The sequence below is a fragment of the Vicugna pacos genome, chromosome 11 (genome assembly GCF_048564905.1).
Source record: "Vicugna pacos chromosome 11, VicPac4, whole genome shotgun sequence".
Taxonomy (NCBI): domain Eukaryota; kingdom Metazoa; phylum Chordata; class Mammalia; order Artiodactyla; family Camelidae; genus Vicugna; species Vicugna pacos.
The window spans coordinates 6262567-6276341 of record NC_132997.1 but is presented as its reverse complement, the minus strand read 5'-3'; the positions used below and the strand labels follow the sequence as shown (position 1 = coordinate 6276341).

Sequence of the window (13775 nt, the reverse complement as noted above, 5' to 3'; positions counted from 1 at the left end):
ACCTTGAGAGGGAGGGACCATCTACCATCCCTACACCCAGCACAGTCTATTTTGAGTCAAACCCTAGATAACTGCTAATCGGCACTGACCCTTGTCTTATTCCTGAGGTTTATTGAAGGAGCCAACATCTGGATGGAACTGAAATTTCCCTGCAGATAAACAAGGCTGATAAACCACCCCATTCCAACATCTGATTCTGGGGCTCTTCAAAACCCGGGTAAGGCCCCTCTTCATAAAAGACGGGTCCTCCACCTGCCCTTCCCGTGGGGTTCTGGGAGGCCATGGCCACGCAGGGCTACCCGGACTCGCGGTCCCAGCTCCAGAGCCCGAGGGGGAGCAAAGCCCGAGGCTGTGCCCCAGCCCTGTCCCCCCCCACCCCAACCCACTACCCGGCACCATAGCCCCTGCCCGGCAGCCACACCAACCCGGATCCCACCCCCGTCCATGTCCACTGGCCCCTCCAACAGCGTGGCCTTACGTTTACCGTCTATGGGACGCCGCCCCAGATGTCGGCCGCCGACTGACCAGGCCAAAACTAGTCGCCAGGCGAAGCAAGCCGCCATCCTCAGCAGCAAGCACCGCCATGGTCCCGGGCAGCTGTACAATTTCGGACCCCGCTGCCCGCCCCAGAAGCGCACGCCGGCCCGTGCGGAGCTCGGCGCCTGTAGCCATGGCAACGCAGCGGGGCCCTCCTCTAGGGGTTGCGTCTGCGTCCTCCCGAGGCTAGACGTGCGAGGGCAGAACTTGCGGAGCCAATGGGAGCCAGGGCGCGGCCAGGACGGGGGGTGGTGTGGAGGCTTATGGGACAGCTGTGCGCGGCCGGGGAGGGCGTGGCCACGCCGACATCCTGACCTGCAGGTGGCGCCTGCCGGAAGTTGGGGCGGTGCTGCCACCAGTGGGCGGGGTAGCGGGGTAGCGGGGCAGCGGTGCAGGGGTCAGCGGTTCGGGGGCACCCTCACCTGTCCGTGTGCGGGGCTCAGCCTGGGCTCCGCGGCCTCCGCTTGCACCGGATGTGGACCAAGGCTGCCGGTGGGCAAGATAGAGGATTGTGCCCAGACACGCACGGCTGGCCAGTTAGGGCACCTGAAGTGCAGATCCGCCAGGCCTGCTGCCTGCCTTGAGTTCGCGCTGCTGGGCAGTTTCCAAGAAGACACTGTCTGTCCCAAGAGGGGAGGTAGGGCAGGGGTGCCAGATGCCGGGTTGGGTGCAGTCTCACAGGAGAGCCACTGTGAGAGGGCGCAGAGCGGCCCCTGTGTTGGCGGGGCTAGGAATTTGGGATATGGGGTGAGGATGGTGTGTGCCATGCTCTGTGGTCTCCCCAAGAACTCTCACCCCCAAGCAAGGGACCCTGCTCCCTCCACCCTTCACTGCATCCCCTGCCTTCCCCAGCACCACTGGACCTGCCCCCGGAGTGTCCCATGACCTACCTCTCCCCACACTGGGCACTCTCCCTGTTACAGGTACTGAGCTCCTGGTGGTTCCAACCCGAGGATGGGGGCTGTATCTGACCAGTTAGGATGCCTGGACCCTTTGTATGAAACCTCAGACCATAATGCAGACGTGCACAGAGGCCCCTCAAACAGGATTCCCTGCATTCCCTCCCCACCACGCACCCACAGCACAACTGCCACACCAGGCCAAGCCTGCCGGAGGACAGCTGTTCCCTCTCCTCCTGTCCCTGATCAAGAGTGCACCGCCCACACTGCTGGGTATTTAGGGGACCTTAGAAGAGCAGCTCGTATTTTCATGGGCAAATATTTGCTCTTTTGGGAAGATTTGAGTGCAAATGGATGTAGGGTATGCTTTTTCTGTTGCCCTGGAACTGGTTACTAGGATGCAAACTTAAGTCAAAGCAGTTTTTAGAGAGAGCCGCAAAATATCTAACCCAAAGATCACTGTTCCCCAACAAAGGCAACACCACCTGGCGGGTGTGGGGGGCCTGGTCCCTCTTTCTGGAGGTTGGGGTTTGCACCCTCCAGCTGTGACAGAGCCCGAAACAGCTCTAAACATGATCCAACAGGTTTTCCCAGCACAAATTGCCTTTATTTTGAATCTGGGTGAAGGAACCAGCTGAGAAATCTGGGTAAATCTTCCTGGGTGTAACCATGCCTTTTATGCTGAATGAAAGAGCGGTTCTCCACGTGCTAACATCTTAGAACTGAATATGTGTCGAAGCCTTCATGCATGTAGCGTGTTGGGAACAGAGTTTCATGGTGAGGGGAACTATATAACTTACATGTTTATGGGGAAGCCCTCACTCCAACAGGCTTTTCCTGCGCAAACTGCCTTTATTTCACAATTGGCTCTTGCTGAGAAATCATTGTTAAGTGTTCCTAGGTGTAACCATGCCCATTATGCTGGATGAAATAGCGGCTCTACACTTGTTCACATCTCAGAAATGAATGTGTGTCGAATCCGTCATTCACATAGCATGTTGGGAACACAGAGTTTCGTGGTGAGAAGAACTATGTAAATTACATGTCTATGATGAAGCACTCGCTCGAACTGGGTATTCCAGCGCATACTGCCTTTATTTTGAAACTGGCTTCTCAGAACACCTGTGGTCTCCACTGCAGGTCTGTCTCCAAGCCCAGGGCCAGCATGGTGACTCTACTCCCCCTGTCTATTCTGGGAGGCCTAGGTGTCCTCCATGGCCCTTCCACCATTGTTTCTTTTTGAAGCACCCCGCAGATGAAATGGGCCTGAGAACAGGAGAGCTGGATGTCAACAGCCAGTGCCCAGTGTGTGGCTCCTGGGAGGGGCATCTCCTCTCCGTGGGCTCTGATCTCCCCTCCCCTCTCCCGCACCCCCACCCCTCTCCTCCTGCATTTCCTGAATGATCCATACCAGGAATGACCTGGGAGAGGTTTTATGAGTCTTTAAGGGGGAAAAAAAAAAGAAATCTTTAGACAAATTACTGAAAGTAACTTCCAGCTTTCCCGGGGAAGTCCTCTTTCCAATGTTTAAGGCTAGATGACAGGGTGTCAAGTTGCCTAGCCACTCACATCTGAGCAAGTGCTACCTCTCTCTCCAGCTCCCCGCAGCATCCACCTGTGGCAAATTGGCCACAAGAGGGCAAGAAAGCTCTTTCCCCACGCCAGCACCAGCGTGGCTTTGGAGGCAGTGGAGGCTGAGAGAAACGGCCCCGCCCTGAGGTTTGGGGGGCCTCCAGCCACAGCCAGAAGAGCGGGGGTTTTCAGAGTGGCCCAGCAGGGAAACCAGGCAAGATCGCCTGGCCCAAGTCTTCCCTGCCCAGAGAGCCCCATAAACTGCTTTGGGCCCCACTCCCCGTTTGGACCCCCTGCAAAAAGGTACCACGGGATCCACACCTGAGAAGGCAGAAGGATGGCCCTTTGGCCTAGAGTCCCAGCAGGTGTGTCCTGTGAGATCTGTGGCCACATATCTTCCTTGTCTCTCCAGGACACTAAAGGGTCTGTGCTGGGCACCTTGGTGGTCAGGGACATGGGAACAACTCTAAACTATGAAGAAGGACAGAGAGACTCTTCCTGGAAGCAAGGATTCCAGAGAGATGCCTTGCCAGATCTGGGGGACTGTGTCCTGAGTAGACCCCTGGGAGGCAATGTGGGGCTGTGGGGTCCTCTTCAGAGAAGGGAGCAGGTGTGCTTTCCGGGGGTGGGTACTGCTTTGTCCAGTCATGTCCTTGTGTAAGACTCATTTACAAACACCTCCCAGTCCACCTAGAGGTGGCCCCAGTGGTGGGGGTAGAGGAGGAGAGTGAAGGGTGCAGACTTAGGGCCCCCTGACCCACACAGGGAGCCAAGGGTTAGTGGGAACATCTTGGGAGTCTAGTGCAGGGGTGGAGGACGAGCACTAAGAACATGCCAAGTCATGCAATAAAGTGACCCGTGACCACGAGACACAGGTTGTCGTACACCAAAGAGGGAGACAGAAATTTAAACCCAGGCTCTGAGAACCTTGAGAAGGGCTGGAGGGTCCCAGGAGCCCTCAGGAACAGCAATTCTAGGGGCACAGATATCCCAATACACACATTTCTCATGGATGCATTTTGGGGTGCAGAGTGAGTTATCAGGATCCTGAACTTTGTATGGAATTCCACCTCCTTGTTCATCATGGTTCCTGGCAATAAATTACTGTCATTTGTCCCTGGACATGCACAGGGGAGCAGACTGCTGTGGGGGTCACTGCAGGAATAGAATCTTCTGGTGTGGGCTCTGTGACCACAGAAACCCAGGGGGATTTCTTAATGGGAGCACCTGGAGACCATGCCTGCAAGGACCACCCTCATGGGATGGCCAAGGAGCCCGTGGTACCCAGGTCACCAAGTGATGAAGTTGTGAGGTTGCCTGGGGTACCCTGGGGGCATGTAGATTTCTGTGGTCAGCACGTGGGCCCAGCACTGTGGGATGGTCTGCACAAAGAGGGGCCTGCCCTCCTGATGATGGCTCCTAACACCTGCAGGGAAACTGCTCCCAGAGCTCCTGGAGGTCCATATTGAGTGTCCTGCCAGCCATGTGGGGTCACCTTCCCCTGATGCAGAGGCAGACCTCTCCCCCTTGAGGCCCAGAGGACACCTGGCTCAGGTCCCACCTGTGTGCCCTGGACATGCAGAGCCCCAGAGCTCTGGCACAGCCTGGGTTGTGGTCGTGTTGGGGCAGGAAAGGCTCAGGGAAGGGGTTCATTCAGGGGCAGAGGCCACTCTGCAGGGATGCTGGACCTGGCAGCGATGCAATGCTTCAGAACTTCCCTGGGCTGGGTTTCCAAGCTGTGGGATGTAAGGGCCTCTCCTTCCTGTGGTGCAGTGGGGGGGGGGGGACTAGATCCATCATCAATGTCAGCCCTGAAAATGGAGGCTGTGCTAAATCCATTCCTGGAAAGAAAAATCAGGCCCCTCCAGTCCAGGTGACTCAGAAAGTCATTCAGCAATGTTCGGGGTCCCCACTTTAGGCTTTGAATTAGAGCTGAGCGGCTCAGGAGGCCAGATTCCTGACCGTGGCTCCAGGAGTATTCTTTCTGCTGGGGGACAGGATCCTCATAAACACCTGTGTCTTTGTGGGACACTCTCCTCTGACCAGCTGGGAGGCAGGTTTCAGTTGTGGGAAATTGTGTTTCCATGAGTAGAGGGCCACCAAGTGGTGGGGGCACAGGAGACTGTGAGAATGAGTCCCACAGCCTTTCTGGAATCAAAAAACTGACAAATGTGAAAAAGTGCATAATCTGCTTTATTGAGCAGGCTGCTTATGTAGATTTGGAGGGCCAGGTTCAAGGACTCTGCATCCCTCCAGGACAATAGCCTCAAGAGAAGAACAGAGAGAGCAGGAGTAAATCTGGGGTTTCTCCCAGGAATGAGGCAGAACAGGGATTTCTGCAGATTTGCAAGGATTCCCCTACCACTGAGCACGAGGTTACAACCCCACGTGACCCCTGTCGTGTTTGGCTTGGGCTCTGGGTCTGGCCTGATCATGTATTCTTCCAGCTGAGTTCCAGAAACTCAGATGGTGGACTTAGAGGGGCTGTGCTTGGAACCTAGTGAGGAGGTGGAGTGTCCTTTATCTTGAGTTCCTCCAGCCTAACCACAGTAGCTGAAGCCCAACGTCCTGCAGGCCCCCAGGGTGGCTGTGGAGGGAGAGCAAGCCTGGCAGGCGACCTAGGAGACCCACTGCTGTGTCCCTCCCTTGTCTTTTTTCCCTTTCACCCCGAAGGTGTGAATGTCTCGTGTCATGGTGGCCACCGCAGTGTCCCTCCCAGCAATCTTTCTTCTCCATCAGGTGGGGTTCCCACCCCCGCTCAGCCTTCTCTCTGAATGGATGCTGAAGGACAAGGCCCACCTGAAGTTCTGAGCTTGAGCAGTAAGGTGGAAAAAAAAACCAATGGAAACAAAGAAGCAAGTGATTGTGGCAAATCTCCCCACCACAGAGAAGCTGCCCTGAGTGGAAGGGAGGGTGTGGTCATGCCCATTTGTTTCCTGTCTCCCAGTGCTCTTAGCTTTCTTATTGCAGACCTGAATGGTTACAACAAAATGATCTGCAAAACTGAAAATATTTACTCTCTCGCTTTTACAGAAAAGGCTGGTCAGCCTCTGGTGCTGGTACCAGGCAAGTGATTGGAGTCCCTTTCCAGTTTGGAAACATCTGGGCAGGCCCAGGTTTGCAAAAGTTTTTAAGAAAAGTTACAGAGTTTTGCTTCTAAAATTTTTTACGGCTGCATATACTTCTGAGATGCGGTTGTGCTGTGTAATTCTGAGCCGGGATTTTCTCAAACTGTTTCTCACTTCTTATACCAGACATTCCTAAATTCTAAGGGGAACTGCATATTAAGGAAGCCATGGAATTTAGGAAAAGGATACAGATCTCATTTCTTTTTAACCATCGATGTACCTCCATCATGACAGTATTGGTTATGTATATTGATAGGGGAACTAAATAGTAACCAGATTAATAGAAAATAGGGGATTTTAGGTACACAGTTTCATCTTTTCAAAATTTTTTATAATGTTTGCAGTTTAAAATGACCATTCCTGAGAAACAGGCAGCCTCTTAGAATGAAATAGCATTTTCTCTGAATGATACTTAATTTTTATTTCATAGACAGCAGGAAGGGTAATCACACATCACACATTTGGGGACGTCAAAAAGAAAATGTAACTTTCTGGGAGCGCACTCCCCCGTATCCCCCTGCTCTTTTCACTGTCCCTTTCTCCCTGGAAGGCTCTTTCTTATCTTCTGATCATGGCTTCAGTAACACTTTCTTCCTCGTCGTTCCGCAGCTGGTAAAGTTACTTTTCTACTTTGAACAAGCAAACAAGCCAACAGAAGAGAAATTTCACATGCAACTCCCGGCACATCCTCTCGCCTTCTGATGTCTGTGACCTCACTCTCTCTGCCCCGCCTCTTATTACAAGTGACATTGAAAGCCAGATCCTCCAAAAGTCCCTGGGGCCCCATCCCTCCCATCTTCTCTGGGTTGTCACTCCCAAAACCATAATCTCTTTCACTGCCTCATCTATTTTGTTCTCCTGCTAGTTGGCTCCTATCAGTATATAAACGTCCATCCTCTTAAAAGAAACAAACAGCACTCCTTGACCCTAAATCACCCCCACAAATTGCCACTCTGTGTCTTTGCAGCAAATTTTTAAGGACTTGTTTAAACTCACTGTCTGCATCTACTCTTGAGCCATCCCCTTTTACACCCACTCTAGTTTTCCCCTGATCCGTCACTCTATGGAAACTGCCCTGTCAAGGCCATCAGTGACCCCACGTTGCTAAATATAGCGGTCAATTTTCAGTCCTCATCATGCTTGGCCCCTCGGCAGCATTTGACCCAGCTCTTCGATCCCTCCTCCCCCGTGTTCCTGCTTCACTCAACCTCCAGCCCATCGCTCTGTCTGCTTTCTGTTTTTGGTCTACTGGCTGGTCCTTTGCCAATGTCACCTCTTTTTTCCAAACATATACTGTGGGTGTGCCCCAGTGTTGGTTCCTGGGCCTCTCCTCTCTCTCCCTGCTATTCCTTTGTGGAAGCAACCCAGCCTTGGAAATTGGCATGCCATCAATTTCTCGATTTCTCCAAAACTCCCTGATTTGCCCTTTCCATCTGAACCTTTATCCCTGAGACTCACATTCTTTTTCTTTCATTCATCTTGCTTTCACATTCATACATATGTTCTACTATGTAATTACTTTTCCAAATTTTGAGTCAGTACATATATATCATGTAAAATGCTCAAATCTATATTATTTCCACTAAGATGCTTATGCTACCTTAGAACATTTCTGCATTTCTGTATTTATGTGAATAAAGCGAATAGTATTTCTACAAGCCTCATAGTTAAACAGTGTGTTTGTTTGGGACTATTATGTAACATGAAATAATGATACATCAACATAGACCTTTTTCATTTATTTTTATTTAACACCGAGATGAGGTTTATGCGCTGAAGACTGGTTTTATTGAAATTTTACCTATGTTATAGACAGTTTATGTGAAAGCCCTCATTTCTCTCCTTTTCTGATATATTTTCCATTTGGCTATATATAACATATAACTTGGCATGAAACAAAATTCCCAAATCATTCACATAATACAATTAATACATTTAAATTATATTTTTTAAATGTTAAAAAGAAAAAGAAAACAGACTCCTCTACCTATTAGGCATTTCTGTGGCAATATGTAATATACCACTTAACCATGACATTGAAGAACTGACCTGATACCAGCCCCTTTCCACCTGCTCAGCCCCACCTTGTCCCATAACCTGTGGATGGAGAGGACATCCTTCCCATTGTCCAGGTCCAGATGTTAGAACCATGTCTTTTTTCTCTCTCTCTCTTACACACGCAGACAGCAAATCCAGCTTGTTAGAAAATTCTGGGTACTCTGTCTTCATTAACCACCTGCTCCCTGCTCCCTGCCTTCCTAAGAGCCTTCAGCCCTTCCTGGGCACCAATAGCCTCCTGTTTCCATCTTTGCTTTCCTACAATCTCTCATCCACACAGAGTCAGAGGGAGCCTGTAAAAGCATACATTGAGTGGGTGGGTATAGCTCAGTGGTAGGGCGCATGCTTAGGATGCATGAGATCCTGGGTTCAATCCCCAGCATCTTCATTAAAATAAATAAATTACCTACCCCCAAAAAACACGAACACAAAAGCGTAAGTTGGACTACATCACCCCTCCCCACAAAACTCACTAAACGAGTCACCATATCATTAGGAAGCAAAGCCATCACAAAGGCCTCAGGACCCAGCGGGCTCTGCCTCTCCGCCCACACTCTCCCCAACACTCTGGGGGCCTCTGGTTCAGGCTCTTCCTTCTTCCTCCGGGTCTATTCTGCTTCAAGTTCATTACTCCATGAGATCTGCCAGGATTGCCTTATTCCCCCCTGCCTGCCTCCCACCTCACCGCCATCACCCGAATTTGCTCATATCACTTTTTTTTTTAATTTTTCCAAGCTCTTGCTACCCACAACATGCTGCCTGTTTCCTCTGCTAAAACTCTGAGCCTCCAGTGATGGGGAGTCATGTATATTTTGTTCACTGATAAAGCCCGAGAGCCTTGGGAACGGGTCTAGTTAGGAGATTCCTGTACGTAGTAGGAGCTTATACACATTTGCTGAATGAATGTAGAGGCCCTGGACCAATCCGATGGAGCACTTCTGTGTCCTGCTCAAATAATAACTCTCCTTTCCACCTGAGAGGGTGTGACAACTTCCTTGGTGATCAAAGGCAAGATATTTTTGCTTTATGCTGTTAACCTTAGGCGGGGAGACAGGGGAATCTTCATATATATTATTAAATTTGATTCACTCTGCAGTTTCTCTTTGGTCTCTGTATAATTTTGAGAAACTCTTTATGAGTGATCATTCTTCCATCAGATTGAACAGGGTCCAGGGGAAAGAACTAAGCCTGTCCCATTGGCCATACTTTGTGTCATGTCCTGGGACCCAGTGGATGCTCAGCACATAAGTGAACCGACAGGAGTGAGTGAAGAGATGGGAGCATCTCCTTATTGTGGTGGCTGCTCTCTGTCCGATGCCTTGAGATTTGGGCAAGGGTTTACCAGTGCGGAGGGGAGATGTTAGGTCCTCTGTGCTCTTCCTGAGTGCCCTGGCCTTACCCATTCCCCAGCCCCCTCTGGGCAGCCAAGCCGAGGAGCTGGGCCACCAGGGGTTGTGCTGATCAATAATCCACCTTCACCCCAAGTACGGGGGGTAGGTACACCTGGTTGTAGACTCTGGAGTCAGGTCCTTGGAGGAATTCCTCACCGAACTATGTTTTGTACCTTTTATTTTTCTCTATAACCTCCAGCTGAAGAAGAAGATTGTCTTAGACACATGAAAGTTGAGGATGCCTACTGTCCCCTCGAAACCCAGGTGGGGCTGGGAGACTGCTGTTTGTATAGCCGGTGGGCTCGTGCTACTTTGGGCATCCCTGTGCCTGAATTCCTGCAGTACAGTTGGTGGTAAGGATGGGGGTGCCTGGCAGGGAGGCAAGCGGGTCAGGAGACTGCACAGCTGGGGAAATGTTAACCTGGGGTTAGCGGGAGTCTGCTGATGCATGGAATCTCGGTGCAGGGAACTCTCCACACTCAGAGGGGTTCCCACTTCCGCAGGGGCCCTTTGATCAGGGTGCTAGGCTGTCAGTGGGCCACAAGGGTCCCAGTGAAGACTATGGTGCCTTCAGGCAATGGGAAGTGAGGGGTCCAGCGGCATTTAAATTAGCTGTGCTCCCAAACCCAGTCCCCGCCTCTTTCAGCCTTTTTCCTAATCTGCAAAACTGGAATGATATTAACCATCCCGCAGGGTCGTTGATGGGCTGGGACAGACAAGACAGTCAGGAGCTGGAATTCCTCTGCCCCCAGATTGTTTTCCTTCTTTCTGACTATTTTCTCTCACAAGCTCAGTCTCTCTGTCTCTCTCTCTTTCACTTCTAATTTTCTCTCATGCTCTGGTTTCATTTGATTTCCAACCACTGCGCCTCTCCCTCGCCAATCCCCAGATGAGTGAACTTGATTTCTGTGTGTCAGTTCCAAATTCCCAGGAAAGATGTTGTGTCTCCCTCTGGATCTGTTGTCCAACCCAGTTGTGGCCAGAGGAGTGAGTCCCTCTGGGACCAGCCGAGGGTCTCTGCCCAGCCCCCCAGCCACCACTGTGGGAGAACATAGCTCTCCGAGGAGGAAGTACTGGCTGTGACCTTGTGTCAGTCAGTATGAATTTATGTCTCCTCTTGCCCCACATTCATCCTCCTAAACAAAGATGAAAATTAAACACTCCCGGGATATGTGTCATGTAACACTTAGGGTGGGGGCTAAGGGGGCTGGAATCTGCTGCATTTAAGGGGCTATAGTGACTCCCCAACGAGAGCCTGTAAAGGGAACACCACCGGCCCCACCCAGCACTTAGGGCGCTGAGTCTGCGTGATGTTGAGCCAGGCTTCTAACCACAGCTCAGGGGTCTAGTCTGACAAGTTAGCCTTTGAAACCAACCAGCTTTGGATTCCTCAATCCCTCCCTGAGCTTTTACTGAACCACCAGCTTCTGTATCTCTGAAGACAGATGATGAGGACCCTTCACTTAAGCCGTTAGCACAGCCCTGTGCAGGCCTTTGTGCTGTACGGTCTGCCCGGCGAGCTGACCGAGGTTGGTATTTTACTGATGTTAGAAATAGTCTGGTTTCCCGATGTACTGTTTCACTGAACAAGCAACAGAAGCCACTTCTCGCTGATAAAAGCAAAAGAGGGAATTAATGGAAAGATACTGGGAGGGTGTGTGGAGTGGCCAGGACCAGAGCCAACCCAGGAGCTGTAGGAAGTTTTAGGGAGCCTAAGGCACCAGGTTGGGTGGGGTGCTACCGGGCCCCCTGCCACCCCAGAAGGGACCCCCTCCACCCGACCCTCCACCTCACTCACTGCAGGTTCATGTCCCTGCAGGGCCAGGTCACACTGAAGCCACCAGCACACACCTCAGTGGGGGAGTTGGCCCCGTCTCAGCTGAGGGCATGCCTGGTGTGGGGAGAGGCCCAGTTAGAGGAAGGCGGATCCCCTACTGTTCCAAGTTAAGGTGCAAGTCAGTGCCCATCACTCAGGAGAGCCAGGCTGGACGGACCTTATTGTGGTGACTAGGCTGTCTGAGTTCACTTATTACTTTCTATGTTTGAAGGCACTGGAGGGAGAAAAAGTGAAGGTTCTAGTACTTATTTTGTGTTTCCCACGTACCAGGTGCGGTAAGCAAGCCACTTCAGACAAGGCCCAGAGCAACCACGTTAATAGGCCACGGAGCAAGTCGTGCATTCAGGCCTCTGTGGTCCCGAAACCCGTGTCCCCATCGGCTTCGTAATTATCAGTGGAAACTGGGGGGATTTATGGGACTGTGTGCTCCTGTATGGGCTGGGATGTGTGTGTTTAAATCCACATCTTCAAAAACTCGGCTAGAACCACAGCCACTGATTGCACGGAGGCAGAGAAGGGGAGGCTTCCAGCCTCTGGTCCAGCTTGTGAGGAGCTCAGAAGTTGCGCCTCCTGTCCTGAAAACAATATCAGAGCTGAGGGAGCTGAAAACCCACTGCTCTTCTTAGATCCACAAGAAAACTGAGGGGAAAAGCTGCTCCCAACCCAGAGAGGCAGCCGGGCAGGCTTGTGGAGTCACAGCTCCCAGGGCAGAACCTGCTTTTGTAAGAACCCCGGGGGCAGGCAGATTTAACAGGTCCCTGAATCCAGCGGGACGCTCAGCGTGGGGAAATCTGAGTGTGACAACTCCAGGGGGCCAGTCAGAGGGTCCCCATGCTCTTTTTCATGCATTTTACCTCCAGGACCATGCCCTGTTCTCAGAATGAAGGTCAGAGAAAAACCCCTCATGCTTCCTGCCTGGAAAGGAGAAAATAACTCTGTTGAAATACACCCAGAAAGTTCTGTTTCATTGGGGGAAGTTGTTTTCTGTTTATTTTTTTTAATGAGAAATTATTTTACCATAGCCTAACCAAACTGGGGGAAGGGAAATCCCTTCTGAGTCACCCAAATTGGGCTGGGGGAAAGAGACACAATTGTGGAGGTCACAGCTCAGGTCACAGGCTCAATGAGAACTAATCACAAGACTGCAGATGCTCCCCACTGTCCCACCACCCCATCGCCTTACCTCCATGTCAGTAGGGCCCCTGTGAAATAACAGGAATAAAACTAAAAGAAGTAAATGTCTCAGGAGTGTCTAGGGAAAACCCAAAGACAGCAGGGAGATGAAAACAAGGGCACACAGGTGGCTTTAGCCTCTCACACCAATAGCTGTAGCAAACTACACACAGCCCAGTCCCAGCAGATAAACAGAAAACCTTACAGAAGAAACTATTTATCTTGGTTCTCTTATCCAGGGCATCCCACGTTGCATCCTCGCCTAGTATTTAATGGAAGCAAGTCCATCTCAGAAGAGACATAACTGAAGAGGGATGGCTTTCCAGGCTCTGACGGGCAGAGAGAGCACCAGCCTGGGTGAAAGCACGGTGAGGTGTGGGGTAGGGGGTGGGCTACCTTCTTCCACAAATAAGGAAACTTCCTCAGGCCAGCACAGTGGGAGGGAGGGCCATGGGTTGGAAGCAGCCAGACTTCTTCCTGAGAACTGATGAGATGCCTCCAAGGGACCATTCAGGTGCCCAAACTGGGCCCTGAGGGTGGGAGCCAGTCGGTCTGCCTCAGAGCCCAGGACTGAGTTGGGCTCACAGCAGGTCTTACTTGGTCGGGTCCATTTCAGTTCCGTGAAGTCCTGTGTAAAACATGAAGCGTGGACGGCCTGGTGAGCACAGCTCTGCCCTCAAGAGCGGTTTCAAGTCCTCTCTTCCCAGAGAACATCATCTCTGAGCCCATCCTAGGTGACCTCACAGAGATCACCCTAGTGTTCCAGATTAGTGGCAGGAAACATATACTTTCTGGCAGGCAACCCCAGAGGTCCACTGATGCATCATGTACTGGCAAGGATATGAGTACCTGCACGCTGGTGCAACAGCAGAGGCTCTGCCACATGCCCAAGAGGTGATGTGTGGGACATGCAGGGGTGCAGAGGTGTAGGTCGTGCAAGGTGAAAATTGTGTCAATGGTGCCCGGGCTGTGGAGGGTGCAGGCCGTTCTGGGGTGCAGGGAGTGCAGGGATGCAGGAGTGCAGGGAGTGCAGAGGTTCAAGAGTGCATGCAGTGCAGGGGCTGCAGGGGTTGCAGGGGTGTAGTTGTGCAGGGAGGTTTTCAGGTTTCTGGCCAGATTGAGAAGGCTGGTGCACATGCTTGCAGTCAGCCTGACCCCTGGAGGCGGGTGTGGTGCGTTT

General features: G+C 51.7%; 1 non-coding gene across 1 annotated transcript; it reads left to right on the top strand.

Moving 5' to 3' along the window:
* The first annotated feature begins 8509 nt into the window (after positions 1 to 8509).
* Positions 8510 to 8582, top strand: TRNAP-AGG (transfer RNA proline (anticodon AGG)). The gene has a single exon. It is a non-coding gene; the product is annotated as a tRNA-Pro (tRNA).
* The last annotated feature ends 5193 nt before the right edge of the window (positions 8583 to 13775 follow it).